Source organism: Condylura cristata, unplaced genomic scaffold, assembly GCF_000260355.1.
Source record: "Condylura cristata isolate star-nosed mole 26May11 unplaced genomic scaffold, ConCri1.0 scaffold00015, whole genome shotgun sequence".
Classification (NCBI taxonomy): Eukaryota; Metazoa; Chordata; class Mammalia; order Eulipotyphla; family Talpidae; genus Condylura; species Condylura cristata.
The window spans coordinates 8,141,827-8,164,576 of NW_004567116.1; the positions used below are offsets into that span (position 1 = coordinate 8,141,827).

General features: G+C 39.6%; 1 protein-coding gene across 6 annotated transcripts in view; it reads left to right on the plus strand.

Annotated features, from left to right (window-relative positions):
* CELF1 (CUGBP, Elav-like family member 1) overlaps positions 1-22,750 on the plus strand; it is a 69,118-nt gene that overhangs the window by 19,661 nt on the left and 26,707 nt on the right. The window lies entirely within an intron of this gene.

The window sequence follows — 22,750 nt, forward strand, 5'->3', positions numbered from 1 at the left end:
GCGCCATGTGGTCACCTCTGGGGCAGGTGGGGATCGAACTCATGCGGAAGCGGCTTTAGCTTCTCAGTGCTGTGCTTTAACCCGCTGCGCCACCAGGGAGGGCCCCGAAATACATTTTTAAAATTACATGAACATTTATTTTAATTTGTACTAGCCAGAAAAGACAAAAAGTGACCCTAAAATAAGTCTGAGAGTTGAAATGAGACCTTCATTCTGAAAACAGCAAGGGGCCATTAAAGGTTAGGATCATTCACATAGTTGGGGAATAACCTCTTTGCAAGTTAAATTCCATAATTTAAATCTCACAGCTACTTTTGTTCTGGTAAGAATCTGACCTAGTAGAATTTTCACAATGCCTTTTCTGTTTTCCCTATCTGAAATTATTAGGAGGTTCCTTGATTGAAATAGAATCTCTCAAACCTTTCTTCACGTATCAGCCTGTGTTTGTGCTTTTTTGTTTCTTGTTTTTTGTTTTTTTTTTTTTGGTCAGGCCAATATGAACAGTGCATGTGTGAGAGATAATTGGACTTCCCTTAAGGGGCCCCTTTCAGCAACCATGTATGGGTAAAGCTGTTCAGGTTCCTGCTCCTCCCTCTCTGAGCACGTAGCAGAATCTGTTCTGCTGAAGCTGCTGTTCCACTTTTCAGCTTTCTATATTTGTACAGCACCAGCAGGAGCGGCCCACTAACTGGTCGGTGCGGCTGCCCTGTGCACCCATGTTGGCTCAGGCCTGTGCAGGGCTCATCACGGTTTTGTGTACGTTTCTGTGTAGGACTGAGGTTTCCTAGTGAAAGAGGTGACCTGTCTCTTGTTTTGTTCTATTACAATTTATAGAGAATATTTCCAAATCTTAGAAATGCCGTGAAAAGGCAGGATATATATTATTTAACGTAATATATTTGAGGAAGAGGGTGCCAAACTGCTAAGTGTAGTGTCAGAAATGGTTTCTGGGTTCTCTTAGAAATTACCTTGTTAAAGTTGGAGTGTATTCCCCTTTATTTTTTACAGGTCACAAAGATCAGCTCTTAAGGGTGAACATGAATTCCTTTCCTGGCACACAAGTTTCCTGATGTAAGATTTGAGCAGAAAAGAATGAGACCCCTTTACCCTTTTAAGAAATGACACAGTACACATCTTTTTGAAGAAGGGGACAGTAGGGAAGAAGCCCTTAGGACTTAGAAGAAGAAGCCCAAAGGACTTAGCCCTTTGTTGGGAAAGGAGCTGTGGGAATGCCCTTTTGCTTTGGGCTTTGCAGCAGCTTGGGCTGTGTTTGTGCTGATTCACAGTGTTCTGTAAAGTTTGGCTTTACAGAGTGCTTGTGATGTTTTTTGGTGTCATGTCTATTTAAGGAATAGTAGGGGACATTGCATGAAGAGAGAATTTAGGCTATTTTCAAAGAGGATTGGGTGTGTCACTTTTTAAGGGGTGCTTTGTTTCTTTGTTATGAGATATTCTAATTAGAAATGAATTCCTCACTCTGGTCAACAAATCTAAATTCATTTGTTTCTTTGTTTTACACTTTCCTTTTACTCCCCTCCCCCACACCTATTATGAGTCATACCATACAGAGTTGGGAATAGAACCTGTCAGCTGAGTGGGGATGAGACAGTTCTCTGCATAAATTTTAACTGTGGCCCATGAAGAGAAGAAAAGACTTTAAATGTTGGAGAAATACCGTATCTGAGACAGCCTCTTCTTCCTATGACTATGTGGTGTGGATACTTGATGTATTCTGGCGTGGAATCGGTTCTGTGACTTCTTCATTGTTGACTCTCAGAGTGTTTGTTTAGGTCCTGGGAGCTGGTGATGGGTCTCTCATAGGTCCTGCATACTTAATGACTTCTAGAATTTTGTTGAGTCTGGTGTTAAATTGACTCCACCTTCCCATTAGTAGCAACACATAGTGCCCAGTGCATTTTACTTTCTTAACTAATGTTTTCCCATTTATACTGGGAATCCTTGTACAGCTCTCTGTAAAAACTGTCATTGGAAATTAAAATTAGTGACTGTGTTTTGATTTTTACAGGTCAACCTCAGTAAATGACGTTGACTAACATAGCTTTGTTGCGCTTTTTCCTTTGTACTTGATCTATTGGAAGAAGTTATAATTTCCTTGGTCTCATTCTATTAGTTTATGTTTTTCACTATACATATTTTGAGAGCTTCCACAAATCCTTTTGGGTATGATAAGGTAACAAGGGTTTGTAAGTAAGTGTGTGCTCAGAGAACAAGTGACACAGGTTATGCTGATACTGGACACTGGCTGGCAACTGGAGATTGCAGATCTGTCAGCCAGGCAGTGCTTCCTTTCCTGCTCCCTCCCCCTCTTCTTAACAGAAATGTTTCTGAGTAATCTCAGGTATTCCATTTTGAAGATGTGATCATTTTGTCAAAGAACAAAATTTAGGGAGACTCATTCTCTCCAACCATAAGCAACAGTCTTAGAGCCTGATATAATAATAGCAAATGTGTATTGAACACTTTCTGTGTTGCTATTCACTATTATAAATGCATTACATAGATAATTCCTTTAATCTTACTGTATTCCCATTTTCCAGGTGAGTAGAGGTTTAAATAAGTTAGAACAATTTGCAAGGAGTTACCTGGCTAGCAAGAGGCAAAACTGGGTTACAAAGTGGTGGTTTCTGAGTCTGCCTGTGGGGTTTCTGAGTATGCAGCTTGTTAACCCTCATACCCAAAAGAATTTGTGAAAGCTCTCAATATATGTAGTGAAAAATATAAACTGATAGAATGAGACCAAGGAAATTATAACTTCTTCAAATAGATCAAAAAGAGTCTGAGTGTGGGGTTTATTGTGGGCTTATAGTGAATATTTGTTGACTTGATAACCATTTGGAATATTATTTTGTATTGTTAAGTTATGAGTCAGTCTAACTCAGTATCATTTTAGAATTTCCTAATGAAAAAGACCATATATATGACTTTGATTTCACAGGTCAGTGTCAACTAATTCATTTTTAATGATAAAGAGCTATGAGCTCTTGCAAATAACAAGCTCATGGAACATGCCCAGAATTACTGTTTATCTCTGCTAGTGCCGCACTGTATACTGAATATACTTAAAGCAGAATTAATTTTAGCTCATCTCTAATTCCATGCTACACGTCTTCAGGAGCTGCCTTTCTCAGGGAGCATGGTAAGAGTGGACCACCAAATTTTTGCCTGATCCAACACCTAAAATTTGCATGACTGTAACAGAAACAGGAAAATCTCTTCACAAGAAATGATCATGGGAAAATCACTACTAAAATAAGCATTATCAGTGGAGGGTTGGGGAAAAATGTCACTGTGTCTTAGACGACAGGATCAGATAGCACAAAAGTTCTATTTAGAAAGGTAAGTAGGAATCAGCTCTCCTGAGATATTTTAGTAACTTTCAAGATTTCAAGTTGATGGCAGATTTTCTTTTGCTAGCTATGCTTTCCCTTGGATATATGCTGTCCTGTGTGCTTGACATGCACTTTTTTAAAAACAAAATAATAGTTTATTTTTACATCATTTTGTGTGCTTTTCCATCACTTTTTTTTTTTTAAGATTATTTGTGCATACAGAATTGGGGTACAGGCCTGAGGTGCAAGGGGGTGAGAGAATTCACCAGAGACAGAGTGGAGAGCAGAACAGGCAGATCGAATCAATGAAGTACACTGCTAAGGGGAGCAGTGGGCGGTTCAGGAGAGGTCTGCCGCACCATGTGGTCACCTCCAGGGCAGGCACGGATCGAACTCATGCGGAAGTGGCTTTAGCTTCTTAGTACTGTGCTTTAACCGCTGTGCCATTAGGGAGGGCCCCACTTTTTTTTTTTTTTTTTTAAATTTATTTATGCACATAGGGACTGAGGTGTAGGCCAGAGTTGTGGAGGGCAAGAGGATTCACCAGAGACAGAGTGGGGAGCAGAACAGGCAGATCCACTGAAATATACTGCTGAGGGAGCAGCTGGCAAGACAGAAGAGGTCTGCTGGGCCATGTGGATTGGCTCCCTGGCTGGGGATCAAACTCATGAAGCCGTGGTTGGTAATTGCTTGATAGCAATTGTATATTCAACCCCTGTGCCAACAGGAAGCCCCTCAACATGTACTTTTGATTGATAGGTCTTTCATTTTATGAAGAGCTTGTTTTTATAAAAGTGAATCAAAGTACTGATAAGTTCAATTTTGTGGAACAGTGGGATTTTTTTTGGAGTGATTTGAAGGCGATGACTGAGATCAACATTACTGGATATTTAAATATGAGAAGCACTTTTAGGAGCACAGTTTGAGTGATGGGAGCATAGTAATTGAAGTCACTTTTTAAAGAAGTGACATTGCTAAAGAGTTACTTAGAATTTGCCCTCGGACTGCACATTCTTTGGGATGAATCAAGTTATACTTACCATATTCCCTGATTGGCTAAAGCACAGGTGTACTTTTTTCTTTGTACTTTTTGGCATGTAGAGCTGTTCCAGGAAGCATTGCCATAGAAAAAAGTTGTTTCTGGCTTTATGGATTATGAAATTAAGAACAGAAATATGGATAAAGTTTCCTGTTTTTCAGCAAAACAGGACAAACCTCCTGAGACAAGACCATATGGAAGCATCCTGCTTGAGTGCCCATGTGTTTGGGGTGAGATTGGGGCAGATGGTGCAGGCAGGGTTCTTGGCTGCTAGGTCAAGGTTTTGGAAGTGGTAGAAGTTTGACACTAGATGCTAGTTAGAAGGGCTTTGTGTGTTTGTGTGTATTGGGCATGTTTGCCTCAGAGTTGGAGTGATCCCAGTGAGAGATTATGGATGTGTTGGGTAGTGTGAGATAAGATGACAGAGAGTTGTGAAGATTCTGATCTGGAATCATACCTGCAATTTGACCTTAACCTCCCTCTGATATTAAGGGGAGGACAGCAAGATGCAGGTGTGAACAACACTATTCTAGAACCCTGGCCTCTTCTGTTCTCCAGAGCCTTCAAGTAAGATACTGGAGGACTGTAGGTTTTTCTGTTTAAGGTTTTTCTGTTTAAGCTTGAAGCTATTTTGATTCCTTTTTGAGGTACTAGGCCAAAAGCTGTATTTATAGAACTTGTCTTGACATATTATCTCACTGTGTCCCTTGCCTTCCTTACTGGACTCCAGTTAGTGTTGCACTTTACCTGGTAGGAATAGTTGATTGAAGAAATGTACATGTAATAAGGACAGCTGTAAGTTTGCTACCCAACCTGTGTGAACATAAGTTGGTTTTGAGGACATTTTTTTTTAAAGATTTATTTATGCATGCAGAACTGGGGTACACTCCAGAGGTACAGGGGTGGTGAGAGATTCACCAGAGAGAGTGGGGAGCAGAACAGGCAGATGGGCAAAGTACACTGCTGAGGGGAGCAGTGGGCGGGTCAGGAGAGGTCTGTCACGCCATCAGGGTCAGCTCTGGGGCCAGGGATCGAAGGGGCCGGGGATCGAACTCGCACTGAAGCAGCTCTGGCTAGCTTGCAGTGCTGCATCCTAACCCCTTGTGCCACCAGGGAGGGCCTTGAAGACAGTTTTAAATGGAGTAATATAATAACTCGGCTCACACATGGTACACTGCTGGTTCACCTGGACTGTGACTATTGCATTATGTAAGTTTTAGGCAAAACTGAAAATGACAAAATAATCCAAAGTACTTGTTTTGGAACAGAATGTGAGGCATGAGTTGAGACTTTTCCTTCATAATTTCCAATCTTCTTTTAAAAGATTTTTGTAGAATAGGCAATACCTGTATGTAAACAATTCAACCACTGTGCCACCTCTGCAGCCCTGTAAACAGTTATGCACTTGCAAATCTATGGGCCTTTTAAATATATAAGTGTATTCTCCTGATCATTCTTTTTTTTTATTTTTAAAGATTTATTTATTTATTTATTTATTTATGAATGCATGCATGCAGTGTTCTTAAGGCTTTTCTTTACCCAACATATGGGCATATATGTTTTCAGTTTTTCACTGTATAACCAGTGTTAATGAATGCTTACTTCATATGAATGCTTACTTCATATGCAATTTTATTTATTTATTTTTAAAGATTATTTATTCATACAGAACTTTATTTATGCATACAAGAACTGGGGTACAGGCCAGAAATGCGGAGGGTGAGAGGATTCACCAGAGACAGAGTGGGGAGCAGAACAGGCATATCGACGAAGTACACTGCTGAGGGGAGCAGCGGGCAGGCCAGGAGAGGTCTGCCACGCCATGTGGATCTCCTCCAGGGCAGGCGGGAATCGAACTTATGCAGAAGTGGCTTAAGCTTCTTAGTGCTGTGCTTTAACCTGCCACCGGGGAGGGCTGTATGCAGTTTTATTTAAAGAATTTTATTTCTGGGACTGCTGAACTCAGAGGGTGTGTGTATTTTTCATATTGACAAGACACTTAAGTTCCTTTTTGTGTGTGTATGTATTTTTAAGATTTATATATTTATGCATACAAGAACTGGGGTATAGGCCAGAGGTACAGGAGCAATGAGAGGATTCATCAGAAACAGAGTGGGGAACAGAACAGATTGATGACATTGCTGAGGAGAGCAGCAGTTGAGACAGGAGAGGTCTACTGTGCCATGAGGGTCACCTCCTTGGCCGGGGATCCAGCTCATGCTGCAGTGGCTTCAGATAGCTTCATAGTGCTGCACTTTAATCCATTGCACCACCACCGGGAGGGCCTCTTTTTTTTTTTTTTTTTTTTTTTGCAAGAGGTAGTAAACCATTGAAGATCTTGTTAGTAGAGAGATCTTAGTGCAATGGCAGTCAAATTAGTACTCCAGTTACTTTAATGAGAGTATGACCTGAAATACCTGGAAATGTTGAATAAGCAAGCTTTTAAAAATAAATCTAATTATCAAATCTTGCAGTCATTGTTTTTGGAGAAGAGGCTGGTGGCAACTTGCAGGTAGGAACAGCCTCCCCCCCCCCCCCAATATTTAGGGAATTTGATGAGGGAAGCCGAATTTATACTAAAGCTCTATTTTTTCTCAAAATGTTAGTTTCACCTTTTATGATCGTAACAAGCTAGAAAAAATATTTGTGGTCCATGGCTCATTCATTCAGTCTTTTAAAACTACTCAGATGACTATCATGAGACCATTTAGTCATCAAAATTAGCCTATAAATTCCAACTTGTTTATTAAAGCTAAAGAATAATCACCTCAGAAAATAAAAGCAAGGTAATATTTTGAGTTTTATCTCTCCAAAAAGCATTTTACAAACTGACTTTATTTTACTAAACAGAGTGCCATGACTCCAGAAAATACAAGTCAGTAACTGATCATAGAACCTTGTTATTTAATTCGTTTCTCTTCAGTTCCCTTATCTAATGAATGGGAGTGAAAATACTGAAGCTTTGAGCACTCAGAAAAATAATTGTAAAGTCATTTCCAGAAGGTTGTGTATTATAGAAATGACTTTTCACAGACATCAAAATTATAAGGTAATTTTAAAGTAACTCTGACAGTGTTTTAGAAAAAATTAGTCACATTCTGCCTACATGGTACCAACATATGGTTGCAGCCCTGATGAGCTGTGCATGTGGGCTGAAATCAAAATGCAGTTGGAGAGAGGAGCAGTAGTGACTCACTAGATGAGAAAGATTTGGCCTTATGGCAGGGCAGTGAAATTAAGAAGGATCTGGTGGTCTTAGACTGTGCCAAATGTGATCAAGTGATACATGAATATTAAGGGAAAGTGGAATGACTGAGTTCATGTTTGGATTAGGTGTTTTGTCTGCTGTCTTAGCTTCCTGTAGCTAGAATCCCTCTGTTGCATCCTATACTCACTCACTATGGACCTTTTGGTGCCTCTGACTCCTATCCATGATTCCTTGTATTCTTTGAAGGTAGAAGCCCCCAGGTAAATATTTAGCCTTGGTGTGTCTGGAATATTGGTTCATGCTAGAAAGATACAAAGAAGAGTTAGCAATTTTGCCTAGAGAAAATGCATGTTAGCTTAGCTACCATATGTAATTGCTGCTGCAGCATCCAGCAATTCCTGGTACTGACAGTGCTGCCAAGGAAATAGGAACTAAAGACAGAATGAGACTTCTGCACACCACCCCTAACGGAGGACTGTATGCAGGGGAGGAGAGAAGGGAAACTGGGTGGTCTTGGAGAACTTTTGAGAGTTACAGGAATTTGGGGAAGAAGTAGGATAAGAAGTAGGATACATTGCACATTCTCTATTTACCTCACCTGAGCACCTGCAAAATGGGATGCCTCTCAGGTGAAATGATCTTTTGTTAGGTGATGTGTATGGTTAAATAGAAAGATCTTAACTAAACAGAAAATGGCAGATCAGGGAAAGGAAGAGAACAAAGTGCCATTCAGCTTTGCCATTTATGTCACAATTTCAGTTATTTAATTTTTTTGATTTAATTTTTTAATTTTTGAAATTGGCGTTGTATTTATTGTCATACATAGGTAAGAGTGCTATTGTAAAAGTCAGGCTTTAGGCCAGTTTTGACACTTTTTTTTTTTTTAAATTTATTTATTTATTCATACAGAACACCAGAGAGAGGGGGGAGCAGAACAGGCAGATCAACGAAGTACACTGCTGAGGGGAGCAGCGGGCGGGTCAGGAGAGGTCTGCCACGCCATGTGGTCACCTCCGGGGCAGGCGGGAATCGAACTCATGCGGAAGCGGCTTTAGATTCTCAGTGCTGTGCTTTAACCCGCTGCGCCACCAGGGAGGGCCAGTTTTGACACTTTTAAATATGGGCTGTTCACAAGAAAATGTTTAAGTGAAAAAAGTAGGTTATGTGACAGTATATATATATAGTTGGATATTTAACTTGATAAATGTGCATATTTGCATACAGATGCATCTTAATAAATGCATAGAAGAAAGTCTGCTAGGCAATAAACCAAAACGTGTTTTTATGTAAAAATGATAAGTAAATAAAATTTTTCAGTTGAAGTAGAAAAATTAAAGGGAATAAGCTTCTATAAAAAGGATTATATTGTTTTATTCAAATACCCACAATTTAAAGGGAAGAGACATTATGTGGATATATCTGTTTAAGAAAATGTTAGTGGAAAATTTACAAACTGGAGTTGATAAACCAGGGAATTCAGTTCAACAGGGAAGGTGTGCCAGGTTGTCGTTAGTCCAGGTGTCCTAGATATATAAGTAGAAAGGAGGAGGGAAAAGTTACCCTTTTACAAATGGTAGCATTTGACATATTTCATTTTAAACAAAATGTTCCAAATGAAAATTTACAAATAAAGTTGATACATAGTTTCACTTAGGTATATCACATACATGGTAGGGACAGCTCTTGACCTTGGATGCAAAATTTAGATCAGTTTGGATAAAATGGAGTTATGCTTTTAGATGGCTTAGTGACACTCTAGATTAATCTAGTCCAGCTTCTAGTTTTATAGGTGAAGAAACTGAGATTCAGCAAAAAATTTAACTCAAGATCACAGCAATGACATCAGATTTGGCCTTTGTCTAATTGAACACATTGCTCTGTTTTTGTTTTTGTTTTTTTTTTTTTTAAAACCTTGAAGCAGAGGGGAGGGCCATTCTGACCGTGGTCATCAGCCCTTAAAGAATCTGACAAAAATGTGGATTATGTCTTAAGGAAATTGCATGTCTCCATCTTTACATTCCATAAAATATAGTGTTCACCGGTCTGTGCCTCTGTCTCCAAAGTCCATCTCTGGCCTCTGAAAAGGCTGAGGATTCCAGATAAAGGAATGCTTTAAAAATTGTTAGCACATTGCACAACAGTGTTATCAAGGCTGCACTCTACACATCAAACTGATTAAGATAGTAAATTTTTTAAAAGCAAAACATTGCCATCATTAAAGAAAGGATGAACATACTGGGCAGTGGAGGAGGAGATGAGATGAGATCTGTTTTTAAACTTGTCTACTAGGGACAGGGAGAGGACACCTAGATGACTCAGTCAAGAAAGAATCAGAAGCCCTAAACTTGAGTCTGAATCATGGATATAGAAGCCACAGAGCAAGTGTCACAAGTGGGGAAGAGGTTTTTGTGCACTTCATAGTGAAAGTGTTAAGTTTTATTCCTAAAACAAGTCAGAACTAAGCCTGACACAGCAGAGGACTTACACAATTCAGCATAGAACAGCTTATTCCAGTAGCAGGGTATGCTGCGGGAATGAGCGTGGGGCTAGAGAGAAGGAATTGACTTTATTTCAGTGTTATTGTTTAATCCACTTAATCATTCCCATTTTTATGGATGAGCAAAGCAGTTGGTGGTTAGTTTCTTTACAGTCCTTTAATTTTGGGTCCACCTATTTGTTGCTGCTTTATACATTTTATTTCATTTGATATGTTGGCCATTAGGGTAGATTCTGCTCACTGTCAGTTGTGATATATATGCTCAGGATCTTGGATTAAATCTGCTGGCAACTTGTATTACCCTGCTTCAGGTTCCTAAGGAAGATAGGTAGGTAGACAAACTTCACTGGGTTTTAGCACCAATCTCTGACGGAGTTTGCATGGTAATAAGCTTGAACTGGCTACAAAACTTCTCAGTTGATGATTTTTCACCTGGTTACGTGGCTTCCTAGGTAATGGGATACGGAAGGACGTGCAGTTTTTCCGAGAACAGTAAGCAAACCTTATTTAATCAGACATGTAATAGGAAAAAAGAGAAACAGGAAGGCACTGCAACTAGTTTTAAAGGTTATTACATCTGAACAACTGTGAACCTGTACCTTAAATAAAATGGTGTTGTAAAGCAGTGTTACCTCAGTTGAAAGGGCGGAGACAAGGAAGGAGATGTTATATTCTGTACATCCTATTGCTTCCTTTTAAGGTATGTCCTCAAGCCCATTGTTGTTGAGGAAACTGAAAGATGTTAATTAACTTGCTCATTTACTTCTGAGTCAACTGCAAGCAAGACATTTTCACTGCCCTAATCATATCTTCTTAAAGAATTATGACAGCGCAGGCTTTAGACATTTACTTAGACATTGCTCAGTAAAATGGCCAAACTCAACTTTACGGCCTCCAATATTATTTTTTTTCTAGTGAGTATAGCTGTATAACAGGATACATTATTTAGAATATATTTTTAATTAAGAAAGCTTGTAATTTTTAATTTATTTTGGGTTTTACTGTCCCCCCCCACCACCACAACCCCTTATGTACCTTTGAGTCTATTTCTCCCCATTCTCTTCTAACATCAGAAATCTCATCAGTGTCTGCTTTGTCAAATCATCTACATGTAAATGTCTATATTTGTCAGTCTGGCTTGCTATACTTGGAAATCCCTCTTCTTTGCTATAAACTCATACTTTGTTCTTACCTTATGGCCGAGTAATATTCCACTGTGTAGTTATACTACATCTTGATCCAGCTCTCTATCATTGGGCACTTAGGTTGTTTTCAAGTGCTAGCTATTATAAGTAATACTTCAGTAAACACTGGAGAGGATAAAAGTTTTTGACTTGATGATTTCATGTTCTTTGGATTAGTGGTTCATGTGGTATTTCCACTTTTAGTTTTTTTTTTTTTAAAGATTTATTTATTTATTTATGCATATAGGCCAGAGGTGCAGAGGGGGTGAGAGGAGAATTCACCAGACAGGGTGGGTAGCAGAACAGACAGTCGATAAAGTATACTGCTGAGGGGAGCAGCAGGCTCGACAGGAGAGGTCTGCCACACTGCATGGGTCAGCTTCCTGGCCGGGGATTGAACTTGTGCTGAAGCAGCTGTGGCTAGTTTCATAGTTCTGCGCTTTAACCCACTGCACCACCAGGGAGGGCCCCCAGGTTTAGTTTCTAATGTGCACAATGGTTGCTATCCAAAATGATGGTCCACTTAACATTTCCACCAGTAGAATAGGTTTTTTCTCTAAATCCTCTCTAGCACTTATGGGGGGGGTCTTTTAGATATGAGTGATTTTCACATTTGTAAGTTCATTTCACTGTGGTTTTCACAAACTGCGCCTCCCTTATTAAAAGTGATGATGAACATTTTTTCATGTATATTCTGACTTTGTGGCTATTTTGAATTGCTTATTTAGATTTGCTGTCCTTTAATTTTTTTAAATTGTTAAGTTGTATACTTAAAAAAAAACTTTTTATTTTATTTTAAATTTTTTGTTTAGAACTGAGGTCAGAGGTGTGAGGGTGGTTTGACAAGATTCACCAGAAACAGAGTGGGGAGCAGAACAGGCAGATTAAGGAAGTACACTGCTGAGGGGAGCAGTGGGCAGGTCAGGAGAGGTCTGCTGTGCCATGTGGGTCAGCTTTGGGGCCTGGGATCAAACCAGCACTGAAGTGACTGCCGCTAGCTTGCAGTGCTGCACCCTAACTTGTTGTGCCACCAGAGAGGGCCCATATACTTTTTAATATCTATAAATAATCTATCTCAGTCAGTGGGGAGAATGTCTTTTTCATTTACTCATGTGTATGTATGTGTATACGAACATATTCATTTTTTTAGAATATCTGATTTCTCTCCTCAGGTTTAGTCCCTGTACTTCTTCTATCACCGCAGCACCTGTGAGCCATCACCATAGTCCTTTGTGCTCTTCTCTCCCCTGTATTAACCCTTGCCCCTCCCTCTCTCTTGCTGCACACCTCAGATCTAGAGTCAGTTTACAAGTTTTGTCTTGTTCCCGACACTTTGTTCAGGTTCCCTGTATTCTACCTATATGTGAAATTATCTGATAGTTCTTTTTCCTTCTGACTTAATTTATTCAGCATTATCTCTTCCAGTTCCATTCATGTTGCCACAAATGACATGAGTTTATATATTTTTGATCACTGAGTAGTATTTCATTGTGTATACATTGTGTACGTACAATACAGAATAAGACCTTAAACCAGATTTACATTGGAGTAAGAAAAGGAGAGTTAAGAGAGAGGAGTAGAAAGTTTATTGGCCACCATGTGCAGAATGGCATCAGTCCAATCAGCAGATCACTACCAGAGACCAGGGTTGCAAACAGAAATCAAAAAGAAAAAAAGTTACCCTCTTTTTGGTGTCTATCTTTTTTTTTTTTTAAGATTTATTTTTATTGATAAAAGAACTGGGGTACAGGCTAGAGGTGTGGGGTTTGAGAGGATTCACCAGAGACAGAGTGGGGAGTAGAACAGGGGGACTGACTGAAATACACTGCTGAGGGAGCACAGGGGAGACAGGAGAGGTCTGCCACCTCCCTGGCTGGGGGTTTCACTTGCACTGCAGTGGCTGCAGACAGCTTCATAGTGCGGTGCTTTAACCCACCGGGCCACCAGGGAGGACCCTTGGTGTCAGTCTTTTTTTTAAGAAGATTTATTTAGTTATGCATACAGAACTGGGGTATAGGCAAGAGGTGCAGGCAGGGGCAGTGAGAGGATTCACCAGAGTCAGAGTAGGGAACAGAATGGGCAGATCCACAAAGTAAGTACACTGCTGAGGGGAGCAGCGGGCAGGTCAGGAGAGGTCTGCTGTGCCATGTGGGTCAGCTCCAGGGTGGGGTGAAGCCACTGAAGCCACTGTGGCTAGCTTGCAGTGCTGCTCTTTAACCCATAGTAGCACCAGGGAGGGCCAATGTCAGTCTTGTTAAGGTCAACCTGGTAGCACAGCTCTGCCCTAGTTCCCAGCAGCACCCTTTCTAGAGTCCAGAAAGCTCCACCTTTTCCCACTGAGTTTTCTGTGAGCATCACCCAACTGTCCTTGGAGATTGTCCTCACTGTTCTTCTTACAAGCCCACTCACTTTTTTGGTACTTCTTTTTCCCTTAATTCCTTCATTCCTCTTTCAAATTACCTTTTTACAGATGATGGAGAAAGGTGAATGCAATGTTAATGGAAACAGACTGAGTGGAGCACCAAGGAAGCATAGGACAAATGCCCATAGGCTTCCTCATAGAACTTGTGCATTTTGTTTTTTGGTTCCCACAGAACTGGAAAAATTTATAAACCTCAAGTGTAAAACTTTTAGTATCCACTCAACTTTACTCCTTTCCCAAAGTGTTTTTGTTTTACACACCACGCAACAGACTTTAGGAAAAGCAAAACTGAGAAGGCAAAAAGCTTTTAAAGAGATAGTTTCTGTGTATTAGGCTTCCTTTAAATGTGGAAGAAGACTGTGTTGATACTTTTTGTGTGTGTTTGAGTTTGCCTTTAAAAAGTCTGAATGACATTAAGATGTTCCTTAGTCCTCATAAAACTGATAATGGTTCTTTGCATCTGAGGTCTTGGGTCCCTCACCCTTGAATGCATTGACCCTTAACATTCTCAGGCCTCTTGCTGTCTGTATGTGGAGATTCCCTGACAGTCTTACAAGAGCAGTGCTTCTCAGTTGTCCCATAATGTTTAGGGACCCATGACTCCCTGATCTTTTCTTTGTCCTTTACATCTTACAGAATAAAACTAATAAGAATAAATCTTTACAAGCCAACTACTTCTCCAGATCCCTCTTCAGACCTACTGTCTCAGTACAAAGTTTGTATCTCCTGGATGTTGGTCCTGGTTCCCTGGAGAAACAGATGATGGACTCTAGGATCCCTTGTGCAGATTATTTTACCATCATAAATCCTTAGGTAGTCCCCACCTTAAAATGTTGATAATGATACAGGATTGCATAAAGTATTGTGAATTTAGCAAATGTAAGTTTCTTTCCTCTTTTATAGGTTTTTTTTTTTTTTTTTAAAGATTTTATTTATTTGTGCATACAGAACTGGGGTACAGGCCAGAGGCTCAGGGGCGGCGAGAGGCTTCACCAGAGACAGAGTGGGGAGCAGAACAGGCAGATCGACGAAGTACACTGCTGAGGGGAGCAGCGGGCGGGTCAGGAGAGGTCTGCCGTGCCATGTGGTCACCTCCGGGGCAGGCGGGAATCGAACTCATGCGGAAGCGGCTTTAGATTCTCAGTGCGGTGCTTTAACCCGCTACGCCACCAGGGAGGGCCTCTTTTATAGGTTTTAATCATATGTAGGTAGCTCCATATAAATGTTTTTTAGACGTCTTTTTTTTTTACTTTGTCTTAAAATGATTTGAGGCATCATTATTTTATTAGCAAAATTAAAAACTTCTCATACCTAATATGAGAAGTCATATTAGGTATTTAGGCACCTGTTTTATGCTTTGTCTTCAGGGAGGGTAGATAATTTACAGTTTCACATAATTCTGTTTGGGCTTTGTATGTCATAATTCTTTTTATACTTGTCAATACACATTATCCTTTGTGACTCTCAGCAGTTGTCTCTCTATAGCCAGGACAGACAGAGAAGTATGCTGGCAGGAGTTAGAGATTGGGCAACACTGTAGAATCAGTCTGTACTTGTAAGATTGTTAATAATGTTTAAAAATAAAACAAATTGATTTTGTGTTTCCTCCCTTTGCCTTTACCTCCAGTTACTTTCCTATCTTTTGAATTTTCGGGTTTCAGTGGTTCACCACTGCCCTAGTGTCTTCAAGACACATCCACATAGGAACTTAGTTACCTTTGAAGGGTCTTATGCCTGGCTCCTATCTATTTAGGAAGTTTAATAAAGTTTTTGGTAAAGTAGCATGACCTTATCACATTAATAACATTATCTTTAATTGCTAAAAGAATGATACAGAGCTTTTAGTTTCCCATCTAAAAGCAGAAGCTAAAAATGATTTTTCTGGTAGTATGGATGCAACCTCATTAAATGCTAGTCATTTGTTTGCTATTTGTTGTGATATTTTGGAGACAAGCTTCTTTTATTAAATACTTTACTACTTTGGTTCCTCATCTTAAAGTTGGTGTTTTTGAAATGTTAAATATGGCTTATTTTTACGTTGTGTTCTTTTAAAATGGAAAAGGGAAGGGCTCTTTAAAAAAAAAAACAAAAAAACCTTGAGCTGCTAGTGACTTTTCTTTGAAAGAAACCAGGTATCTGGAATTATGAGAAATGTAGTCATGGCCCACTTATTTTTCTTTCCTTGGTTTTTTTAGAGTGAAGACAGACATAGTCCAGAGAGGGAGGTGTAAAGCTACAGGTATGGGCTAACTGCTGTATGGGTGTGTTTTGTGGTCATCTTCTTAACCTTCTTGCATGAGGCCTGTTGTGCAGATATGGAAAAAATACCTTCATGAAGGTGATGGCTTTTTTCTACATTATGGGATATAATTGCCTATTCTTAGGAAGCGAGAGATCTTTTCTTGCCCTGTCCCATCTCTTGCTCCTTACTTCCTAAGGTAAGCTTATCTGTCTCCCAGCTAGCTTCTGGCTAGTTCCCACTGGAGGCCAGGTGGTTGTGACAGTGACTGGTGGGTGGGAGCAGTACTGCGCCCAGAGCAGCCGTCCAGTTAACATCCCGTCCCCTGCCATAGTTAGGAGACCCGGGGTAGAGTTCACACAGATGGTAGCATTATCCTTCTGGAACCAGGACTTTTCAACATATGGATTTTTAAATTAGTTCTTGGGAATTTAAATAGCTTAAATTTACAGTGTATGATTACCAAGAATTACATTACTGAATTAGTTGGGATCTGAAAGTATGGCCTGATTTGAAGGGTGGTCACAATTTGACAGAACACTACTAATAGTAGAAATTCCAAGGGAGGCTTTGAGCTTATACTTCCGCTGAGAGCACTAAGTATTGAAGAGGAATTTTCTTTTCAGTTCTCTGCCATTAATGGGTGAGGACGATAGAAATGACTGAGAATAGAGCAAGGAAATGGAAAACTTTTCTGAAAAAGGTGGTAGTTTTCCTCTCTTCAACTTTGTTGTATCCACTTAGTAAACCATATATGTATACACCATATGATAATGTTACAGGTAAACCAACTTAAATACAATGATTAATCTTAGTGGGTTTGTCTTTGTGATTTTAGATTTGAAATAGGAAAACTTTTTACAACATTTCTCTTTGTTTAAGACTACCCTTTAAGTTCATTCATTTTTTTCATTGTCCAGACTTTTTTTGTATGTGTGTCTAGTTGGTTCAGCAGGTGAGTTGTTGTTACTGTCTGGACTTCTAACTGGAAACTCACCAAAAAATTTTATTATATATTTATATAATCTTCTGACATACATAAATACATGATTGTCACATATTTGTAAATAGGATGAGATGCCACAGAGATAATTACTGATTTTAGTCAGTATAGTTTCACACTTGAAAGAGACTGGATTGGGAGCTCTAGAAGTCCCACAAAATTCTCAGTTTTTTTTTTAAAGTGAAATTCAATTCCACAAAGGTTTTAAAGCTAAAATTTTAACTAATTCTGATTGGTTACTTTCAAGTGGCATCAGTTCCTTGCTTCTTTTCTACATTCCTTATATATAAATGCCTGATGCTTTTGGGGGGAAAAATAACCAGTTCATTTAGCTGTCTGAGGTTATGACTTTTCCCTGGATTTTGGCATGTTTCCACATGTCGACTGTTGGTGATTTTGGTTGACATAGTTTCCTTTTTATAATTTAGTGTAAGGTCTAGTTTCCTCTGTGTTCATATGAGACTTTATACTTTTATCCAAATTAAAATTCAATTAAATTTGTCCAAATTAAAAACACTTCAATTGGGCCTCCCTGGTGGCACAAGGGGTTAAGTCTCAGCATTAGAAACTATTGGCAGTCCCTGCCAGCATGAGTTGGATCCCAGGCCAGGGAGCTGATCCACATGGTGCAGCAGACCTCACCTGCTGCTCCCCTCAGCAGTGTTATTTCAAATAATTCGCCTGTTCTGCTCCCCACTCTGGTGAATCCTCTCACCCCTAGCCCCAGCTCTTTTATGCATACATAAATAAAATAAAATAAATCTTTTTTAAAAATTAGAGCTTAAATTGTTTGGGTGAAATATAAAATCTATTCACCTGTCTTTGACTCTCTGTCTATATCTGTTAAGATGAACAGCCTCACGTTTGCATGTGGCACCTAGGTTTTTTTGCTCAGCCATGCTTTCCTTGCTCTTTCTCTTTTAACAAAACAAATGCTGTGGTTTTGAGCATTTCTCTCTTCTAACCCAATTTTAAAGTGTTTATTTCTATTCTGAGATTATACATGTACTATTCTTTTGAGAGTGTCCCCTTACCTCTAGGGTTCTTAATGATTTAGAGACTGACTGTCCCTATCCTCACATAACCAGGCTTTGGATTGTTGTCCGTAGTAAAGAAGTAGAGAATATAATTCAAGGCAAAGAAAACTGAGACAACTAGGGGAAGAGGAGGACACCTTGAATATTAAGTCATAAGGACTGGACAGGTGGTCAAAAGCAGCTGAGGGAGAGTTAAGGCTGCCCTGTAGGCAGGCCTTGGTTTATGCCTTTTTGCTACCTCTTTTTTTTCTTCTGTATCTTTTATGGGAATCTCAGCAGAGTATTTCTGATTAAGAAATTTAAAAAGCAACCTATGGGCAGTTTTCTGTGTGTAATTTTTAATTCTACTTTTTAAATTTCCTCATAACATTTGCATTTTTGTATTCCCGTAATTGTTTCTTATCATCACTTAACTCTATAACTCTAAAACTGAATGACTTGTGATTAATTTCTGTGCTTTTTTTCCCCCTAAAAGCATGTTGAATTTCATTATATTGAGATAACTCTTTGTGACCTGCGTAAAGAGAAACACTGCAGCTTCATGAAGTATCGTTTCCATTTTGTGGGTTTTTAAAGCAATGTTGCTTTATAAATTGTAAGATGGACTTGAAAATATTACTCTGAATTAGTAATTCCCAAACTTTTACTTGGCAAACATTTCTGTAAGGAGTGCATAGACTCCTATTTCCATACACCGAGCAGTGCCTCGACCCAGTAAATTCTCCTGCATTTAAGTACTTTATATCAGTAGATTTGACCGGTTAAAGCAGGGATAAAACCAGAAGTCATTTAATTTTATTTAGTAAGTAATAAAATCATAGCAGTAACCAGTGGGATTCTTTAAATTTGTTAATTCATTTTTAAAAGGACCCTTGGGGGCGGGGAGGTGGGTGGGAAGAGCCCTTGAATTAAAAAATCTGGTTCAGTTATTGACAAATCTCACAGTTTATCCTCAGCTTTGCTAATTTTCTATGGGAAGAAACAGTTGATCAATTCCAGTGTAATAGGAAAAATTAAAACAGACTTAATCAGTAGTGCTTACCCATCTCTGCTTGTCTGGCAGTCAGGGCATGGTGAGCTATATACTGTGCGCCGATAGCACACTCTTATCTTACTGCAGCCTGATATCGTGTCCTTTAATAGGATGGAGGAGAGCCCATGCCACTTCTAGCTCTAAAGTAGATGATCACATGAGCGAGGGTCTCTAGCAAAATAGAAAAAGAAGTTCACGGCAATAACAGCTCTCGATTTTCGAATGGTTATCCCTGGATACACACAGAAGACAGTTTATTTTCTAGGTCAGCTGCAGACAGGTGTCAGCCACTGCTCCTCACATAGAACCTTTAGGCTTGCTGCTTTTATTTTTTCCCCTCTTTTTAATAGTAACTTTATGTTTAGGAATTTGTTCATTTACCTCTTTACAGGCTGAACATAGCTTCCTTTTTTCAATGTACCCTGTGTTGTGAACTGAGCTTGAGTGAAGTGAAATCTTTGAGGTAAGGCAACCCTAATGATAAAAATGGAAGTCAGGCATGTGAATTTTGGGAGATGCAGTTTTAGAGGCACTGCCTAAATATTGAAATGCCACCATTTGTTGTTTGGAGGGATGTGGTGCTAAATTGAGAATAGGAGCATCACATCTGTCCTGACTGCTAAGTATATCACTCTCTACTGCTCCCCTGTAATAGAATTTTTATGTGTGCATCCATTAATCTTGTTTGTTGTTTTTTTTTCTTTAAAGATTTATTTATTTGTGCATACAGAACTGGGGTACAGGCCAGAGGCTCAGGGGCGGTGAGAGGCTTCAACAGAGACAGAGTGGGGAACAGAACAGGCATATCGATGAAGTACACTGCTGAGGGGAGCAGCGGGTGGGTCAGGAGAGGTCTGCCGTGCCATGTGGTCACCTCCAGGGCAGGCGGGGATCGAACTCATGCGGAAGTGGCTTTAGCTTTTCAGTGCTGTGCTTTAACCCGCTGCGCCACCAGGGAGGGCCTAATCTTGGTTTTAGCAATAGTTTAAAGGACAGAGAGTGTGGGAACTTTGTGTGCATTCTTCTGGCCTTCGCATGTTTGATTGTTTTTCTCTCGTGGGCCATGGTTCTTTTTCATTATCAGTGTGGTGGCTTTTGTTTTTCTTTTGTTTTTTGCTTCTTTAGAAAGGGCAAACAAAACCGAAAACATTATTTCCTCGTACTCTGTCAAGAGGTGAACTACTAAAATGTCTTCTACTCCCAGGAAATAAAGACTCAGAGTTAGTATTTACAGGTGCCACTTAATGAATATCTCCAGAGCGGGATTTTTGAAGTCCTTCACTCTGCTGAGCAGTGACTAGCTAGCACACTTTGTTTCAGCACAGTCAAGGCGCAAAGTCTGGCCAGTGCAGATAATGAATAGTATGTGAGCAGTAGTTTCTGACGGCCAGCTTTGCTGCCAGCTTGCCTCTGTGACACTTAAGAGGTTAGCGTGGACCCAGCACTGTGCTCCTTGCTGTCATTGACACATGGAACCTTAAGTTCACACCAAGGCTGATAACTCAGTTCTTTTTTCCAGAAACATTTCCACACCGTGGGAAATGAGGGCTTTTTTGGTTTGTTTTAGCTTGGGGTAGTTCCCTCAAAAACTGATCTGCAGGGAAGAGTTTTGAAGATGTGAACCAAGTTTGTGTTTCTTTTGCTCTGTTAGCCACTGCTATCTTCATGGATCTGACACTATTTATCTGACAGTGCACTTACTGCTGCTTCGCCAGGGAAAATCACACAAAACAAGCCTGGTGCATCAGCACTTTCATTGTGTGTGGGGCTGAGCTGCCCTTCACTTGGTCACATCCCCCTTTTAATCCAATATTCCCTTTCCCTACCCCACTCCTGCCTGTTTTTGTGGCACTTATTGCTGGTTTCCCTGAGCTCCTGTTTCCACTTTGTGTTTTTTGTGGGGCCCAGGAAGCTAAAGCTGTGTGTATTTTGGATCAGACAAGTGCAGCAAGTTTATATCATTGGCTTCTGAAGGGGAGAGTGAGGTGATGGCTGCGTTTAAGTTGGATTTCCTTCCAGAAATGATGGTGGATCATTGCTCTTTGAATTCCAGTCCTGTGTAAGTATTTTTGTTGTCTAATTTTTAACCATAAGAGAGAAACTGGGAGGTTTTTTTGTTGTTTGATGATGAAATTTGTTCCTTAAACGAGGGAAGAAAAAATTGGATGAGCTATCCAAAGTCACATTGTTATTATTTTCTATTGTAGTCTTGATTTTATCTCATTATTGCTTATTTCCTCAAAGCTGTGTAACTAATTCATAAGTGCACATTTGAAATATGACCAGCAGTATCAACTCAAGTGTACTGGCTGCAGCCCCTCAGGTTATTACTGTTTTTGTATATGATAGTTTAAAAGATAATTTTTTAACAGTAGCTTTATTGTTAACTAACCCATAGCAATGGGTTAGTTATAGGATTTCAGATTATATTTTGGGAAGTTTTTGTATGTTTTTAATGATCGAAATCTTAGATGTGTCATAGAGGAAACTTGTAAGTAGCGTGTATACAATGCTGCATTGACATGTAAACTGTATCGGACATTCACCCACCACAACCCCCCCCAGCCTCCCATCTTACTGAGAGTGCAACACAATAAATAAATTTTGGGGTCATTAGTGGTACAACCTTCCCCCCCCCCATCACCCACCCAAAAAAACCAAATTGGTCCTCCTTGATTAGCAGTTTGCCCAGGTTTTCAATCCAGGAATGAGAAAGCTCATCAGCTTTCAGTAGTGGCACTGCCATAGTATACACTGAAATACTGACCTGGTGCGGAGTTGTAGCTACAGGGAGTCTGGATTCTAGGTGTTGTAGGGAAGAGCACATTTCTAACTCTTACTTTCAGCCAGTAACTTAAACCAGGCTTCAAAGTACCTTGAAACCTCAAACAAATGAATCTTAGATTATTCAAAACCTAGAATCTTAAACAGTAGGATATTTCCTAGATAATGGTGGTAGTTGCAAGTCTTTGAGTTTAGGCCTTCATGTGTAAATAAGGATTCTGGAATTAGGTGTAATAGATGTAGATAATAGCAGATTCTGAGTGGTTCTCTGAGGAACAGATGGGGCAGAGCTCAAAGTTAGCTGACTTGTTTATTTGAAAAGGGTCGTCCTGTGCTTTCTCCAAAGTAACGGTAATTTTGATGTGTCTTAAAAACTTAACAAATAATAGAAATATTCACAGGTATTAGATAGGATTCCTAGAGATAGGACTTTGTGGCTAAGATTCTTTGTAACATTTTTCTCTTTACTTTGCCACTACCTGTTTTCACCTCTTAGATACAGTTTGTTTTCTCATGTTATATGAGGTTGGACTAACTCAGTATCCCATGAAGTCTGGACCATGGCCCACTTTGTGAACATCACCTGGAACATGCAAGTGCAGATTCTCCATGCCCAGAAATCTTATGTTAAAATAGGCCACAAAATTCTGTATGTTAACGTCTTGTGGTTTTCATGCACCCCAAAATTTGGTAACTACTGGGCTGAATTGCTGGTCACTCTGAGAAGAGTAAATCAGGAAATAGACTGTATATCATTTTTTTCCAGTTGAATTTGCATCTGTTTTTAGTCATCATTTTCAGAGAAACTTTGTGAGGCTAATTGGGTATATGTATTACCCCTATTTTTCAAGTGACAAACCTCATTGAGAAAGAGTCTATAACTGACTTGCTGGAGGACTTTTGGTGTCAACCTTGAGCCTAAAGATACAAGTTTAATGATACCTTCTTCTTCTT